The following is a 6,000-nucleotide window of genomic DNA, read 5'->3' on the forward strand; positions in this document are numbered from 1 at the left end:
AGGCTAACCTTGAGCACGTATTCCATGCCAGGCACCGTGTGAAGCATTTTGCAGGCACAGACTCACTGAATCTTCCCCCAGACACTGTTTGGAAATAATGATTATTTTCTAGTGTGGAAAAGAGATTAGATACCTCTCCTAAGTTATGTCTTTGAAAGGGTCGGGCCGGGGTATAAACAGAAATTGGGTTGATGTCATTTTCAAGCAGGCAGACTTATTTTGGTGTTTTGTTTACACCCAGGGCCTGTTTTAAAAGTTTGGCACACACCATGGCGTTTGCCAACCCGAATGCCTTCCGAGGTACATCTGCCCTGGTGTCACCAGGGGAGTGCCTCTGCCTTTCATCGTATGTGGGGTTTGAGCTCACAAACTGTGAGATCATGACCGGAGCCAAAGTCAGACGCTTAACAGAGCGAGCCACCTAGCTGCCCCGTTGTCTGCTTTAGCTTAATAGCAAGATGTTGGGGTTGCAGTTCTGAATTTGGTAAGAAATAAAGTGAAAACCCATGGCCTACAGGTTGGGGGAAGAAGCCAAAACCTATTGGTGTGTGAGAACAGCTTGTTCAGGACAATGCAGAACTCCACTCCATCCTGCTGCTTGGTGTCTCGGCTGTCCCCATCCCAGGGTACACACTGAGGGCCTCTCTCCTAGACACAGGACTGCTCATCATAGACGTCTCTTGTTTCTCTCTGACCAGGCTGAAAGTCGTGAGTTGTGTGATCTCCAGATCTATACAATGGGCTGCTCCAGTGACCTTGGCCTCCTCACTCTTTGCTAGGCCCTCTTGCCCTGGACCCTTGCCTTCAGCTGCTTCTTGTGCTTCTGCTCGTGCCTCTGAAATGCACCCCCCACCTCCCTCAAATAAGGCTCAAGTCTGGCCTTCCCTGTCAGGCCTATCCTAGCTGTATAAACACCACGCGCTGCCTTCCAGCTTCCTTACTACCGCCACAATGCTCTGTCTCCCATTCTTGACCTTACCCGTTGTTCATTCCAAAGCACTTATTAATTATTTAGCCTAATTAATTCATTACTTATTAACTGTTTAGCCTAATTTACCTGAGAATATGTTATTTTAAGAGCAGTTTTGAATATGAAATGTACGGACGATAGAGTTCCCGTATAGCTCCTTTCCCTCCCTCGCTTTCCCTATTAGTAATGTGTTGCACTAGTGCGGTATATTTGTTATAATTGATGAGTCAACGTCGATACATTATTATTAACTGATTTCAATGTTATTGACTCATTGACGTTAACTAATACCAACTAATTAATGTGATTAACTAATGTTGGTTATTAACTAATGATTATTAACTAATGTTCGTAGTTTGCACTAGAGTTGACTCTGTGTTCTACAGTTCCATGGGTTTTGACAAACGCGTCATGACATATGTCTACCATTGCATTAGCACTGAATAGTCTCCCTGCCCTAAAAATCTCTTGTGCTCCGCCCATTCACCCATCCCTCCCTGATATCAAACTCCTGGCCACCATTGATCTCATTACTGTCTTTTCCCAGAATGCCACATAGCTGGAATTCATATGGCATGTGACCTTGTTCCATTGGGTTCTTTCACTTGGCAACGTTCATTTAAGGTTCCTCCACGTCTTTCGTGTGACTTGATAGCTCATTTCTTCTCCTCACTGGATAACATTCCACTGTCTGGATCCATTTGCCTACTGAGGGACAACTTGGCTGCTTTCGAGTTTTGGCAATTATGAGTGTCTGTAACTGTTCACGGGTAGGTTTTCTAAGGGACGTGCGTTTTCAACGCATTTGCAAAAATATCTAGGAGCATTATGGCTGAATTGTACGGCCAGCGTATATTTGCCTTTGTGAGAAACTGCCAAACTGTCTTCCAAAATGACTGTCCTGTCTTACTTTTTTGACTTTCTCTACTTTAATTGTATGTCTCCTCAGCAGTTACGGAGTGCCCGGTTTTTTTTTTTACAGCCTCCGTAACCAAGCAGGTTGCCAAGCTAGGAGTTTTGCCAGTCTAAAAGGTGAGAAATTGTATTCCAGGGTAGTTTTAATTTACTTTACTTATTTTAGGAGTGAGTTTGGTGTGTTTTTATATATTTAAGAGTCGCTCGGTTTTCTATTTCTGTGAACTGGCAATTGACATCTCATGCCCATATTTCATTCGGGTTCTCGGTCTTTTTGGTCTCTATTTCAACACGGCCAGATATACTAAGGATGTAAATCTTTCATCAGTGGTATCAATCGCAAATATTTCCTCAAGTTTGACATTTGCCTTTTTACTTTACTCTCAGTGTTTTTCTTTCACGTTGTGAAGGTTTTCTTTAGCATAGACAATTTTACAATTCTTTCCCTTATATATGTACTAATTTTGAGTCACAGAAAATTTTCTCCTTGCAAGATTATGGAAGAATTTCTCCACTTCTTTTTAAAATCTCTGATCCATTTGGAATGTATCGTGCTGTAAAGTGTGAAAACAGATCGAATTTTAGCGTATTCCATATGGTGATCCATGATCCTAACGTCATTTATTACAAAGTCTACTTTTGCCCACTGATTTTTGAGATGTCACTTTTATATATGCCAAATTCCCATTTGGACTCATTCTGCATTTTATATTTTATTCTATTCATCTGTTAATTTATGCATGCACCAAAAACACTGTTTCCTTTACAGATAATTTATAATATTTCAGTGTGTGGTAAAAACATGTTCCCTTTGCAGAAGAAAAAAAAATTTTTTCAACTTTTGAGATACAATTTATGTGCAATAAAATTCACCCGCTTAAACTGACAATGCACTGCATTTTGACAAAAATATCAAACTGTGAAAACCACTGCTACAATCATGATGCCACTAATTTCCAACACAAGCAGTTTCTTGTTGTACCTTTGCAGTCAATTCTTCCCTCCATCCCTGGGAAACCGGTGATCCGCTTTTTTGTCAATGTAGACAGTTTGCATTTTTAAAAATAATTTAATGTATATGGAAACATGCTGTATGTACACTCTTATATCTCATTTCTCTTACTCAGCATAATTGTTTTAAGATGCATGATGTGTGTCAGTCGTTTGTTTGTTTTTTTATTTTAAGTAGAATTTCATATTATGCATAAGCTATATTTTCTTTGTTCACCTGTTGACGGTGGACATCTGTGTTACTTCTAGTCTCCTTGGTTCCTCAAAGTAACGCTGCTGTGGATGTTTCTATGCATTTGTATGGACATACACTTTCACTTTTGTTAGATAAAGATTTAGGAGTAAAAGTAATTTCTTAGATAAATGCTCAGAAATTGGTGTATGTTGAAGTTTTTAAGAAACTGCAAAGAATATTCCAAAGTAACGGTACCATTTGACATTCCGACAGAGCCTCGCTGTTCCATAGCTTCATCAACACTTGGTGTCGGCAGTCTTTGTTTTTGTTTTTAGTTTGTTTTTATTTATTTGGAGGGAGACAGCTGGAGAGCAAGCGGGGAAGGGGCAGAGAGAGAGGGAGACAGAATCCCAAGCAGGCTCTGCGCTCTCAGCACAGAGCCCGATGCGGGGCTTGAACCCACAAACCAAGAGATCATGACTTGAGCCGAAATTGAGTCGGATGCCTGACTGACTGAACTACCCAGGTGCCCCTTGGCAGTCTTTTTAATTTGGACTTTCATAATGGATATGTATTGCTATCTTTTGGTGATGCATCTACTTTGGTGAAGAGTCTGTCCAAATTTTGCTTGTTTAAAAGTTGTGTTTCTACTCTCAAAATAAACAAACCTTTTTAAAAAAAATTAAAAAAGTAAAAGTTGTGTTTCTTTTTAATATTATTGAGCTTTATGTGTTCTTTGTATATTCTGGGTAGAAGTTCTTCATCGCCTACATGGATTACAAACATTTTTCCACCATTCTGGGTCTTGTTTTTATTTCCTTAAAGAAACACGAGTAGTTTTTATTTCAAAATAGTCACATATACTGTTTTTTAATGATTTTTGTGTTAGGAGATCTTTGCCTACCTCAAAGTTGCAAAAAGTTCCCCTTCCTTTTACTCTTTTACCTTTGACATGTAATGTCAAAGAAAATAACCATACCAAACTGAATACACCCTTATTCTTACATCACACAACTCAGCGTTTCCTGAAAATGGACCATGTTGTGCGATGTGAGGGTAAAGGTCACTTTCCTTCCCCTACAGAGTGTCAGTGTGATTTGTTGTGAAGAGTTCTCATTCCCTATTGTCAAGTATCAATTGGCTACAAACATGTGTCTTTTTCTAAACTGTTTATTCTGTTCTATTTACTTGACTGTTTTTTCAGCAAAACCACAACAGTCTTGAAATCAGATAGTGTAAATTTTACATCTTGGTTTTTATTTATCTGTTTGTTTATTTATTTTGAGTGACAGAGAGAGAGAGAGAGAGGGAGGGGAAGAGAGAGAGAGGGAGGGAGGGAGGGGAGGAGAGAGAGAGGGAGAGACAGAGAATCCGATGCAGGCTCTGTGTTATCAGCCCAGAGCCAGACACGGGGCTCTATCCCACAAACTGTGAGATCATGACCTGAGCCAAAATCAAGAGTCAGATGCTCAACCGACTGAGCCACTCAGGTGCCCTGATCATCCTTTTAAAAATACAACTCTTTTAGCTGGTTTGAGTGCCTATATAAATTTTAGAACTAGCTTGTCAACGTTTGAACTTTTTTTTTTTTCAGAGAAAGGTAAATCTAGTAGAGTTTGATTAAGAGTAGATTGACTATTTAGACCATGTTGGAGGAAAACCCTGAGCTTTTTAATTAAGGAAAATAATATATCTCTGCATTCAGTTGGTTCCTTTTTAATATTCCCTCAGCGACATTTTACAGTTTTCAGTGTAAATGTTTACATGTCTCTTTTTAATTTTTCTAAATATTTTACTTTTTTTAACTTCAATTTATTTATACTAACAAAACACAACAAAAACAGTTCACCAATTTCTTTCACCCCTACTCCCCATGTTTGGGAACTATCAATTTTTTTTTCTTTATCTATGAGCGTAAGTTTTAGACTCACATATAAGAGAAATCATATGTTAGTTGTCTTTCTCTGACTTATTTCACTGGGCATAAAACCCTTGAGATCTACACATATTTTCACAAAAGCTTTATGGCTGTGTAATTTCCTCTGTGTAGCCTTTCATGAAGATCACGTCAAAGCAAAGAAGGAAGCCCCTGCCCCTCCCAAAGCTGAAGTCAAAGTAAAGGCTTTGAAGGCCAGGGAAATGGTGCTGAGAGGCATTCACAGCCACAAAAAAAAAAATTAGATCTGCACATCACCTACATTCTCATGGCCCAAGACACTGCATCTCTAAAGCCAGCCCAAATACTCTCAATAGAGTGCCCCCAGGAGAAAGAAGTTTAACCACTATGCCTTCACCAAGTTGCCGCTGACTACTGAGTCAGCCTCGAAGAAGACAGAACATGACAACACACTTGTGTTCGTTACGGATGTGAAGGCCAACAGGCACCAGATCAAACAGGCTGTGAAGAAGCTCTATGACATTGATGTGACCAAGGTCAACAGCCGGGTCAGGTCCGATGGAGAAAAGAATGTATATTTTGGCTGGCTCCTGACTATAATGCTTTGGATGTTGCCACCAAAATTGGGATGATCTAAACTGAGTTCAGTTCATTCAAAATTGGGATGATCTAAACTGAGTTCAGTTCATTCAAAATTGGGATGATCTAAACTGAGTTCAGTTCATTCAAAATTGGGATGATCTAAACTGAGCTCAGTTCATTCAAAATTGGGATGATCTAAACTGAGTTCAGTTCATTCAAAATTGGGATGATCTAAACTGGCTACATCTAAATATAAATTTATCACCATAAAAAATATTCCGTTGTGTGCATATGTGTGTTTCTATATGTATAAATCATAGGTTATAGTATACATATTATAATACACACATGTATATACACCCATCCAAATACTCAAATATATAAACACACACATATACAAATATATAAACACACACACATACATATGCACACATGCATATCTCCATATAT

At 39.0% G+C, this 6,000-nt stretch overlaps 1 pseudogene; it reads left to right on the top strand.

The window, feature by feature from the left end:
- The first annotated feature begins 269 nt into the window (after positions 1-269).
- Positions 270-5,605, top strand: LOC124517433 (60S ribosomal protein L23a-like; annotated as a pseudogene).
- Positions 5,606-6,000: the final 395 nt, after the last annotated feature.

Source organism: Lynx rufus, unplaced genomic scaffold (assembly GCF_022079265.1).
Source record: "Lynx rufus isolate CCGP_SWC_20201006 ecotype Redwood Valley unplaced genomic scaffold, mLynRuf1.p SCAF_21, whole genome shotgun sequence".
Classification (NCBI taxonomy): Eukaryota; Metazoa; Chordata; class Mammalia; order Carnivora; family Felidae; genus Lynx; species Lynx rufus.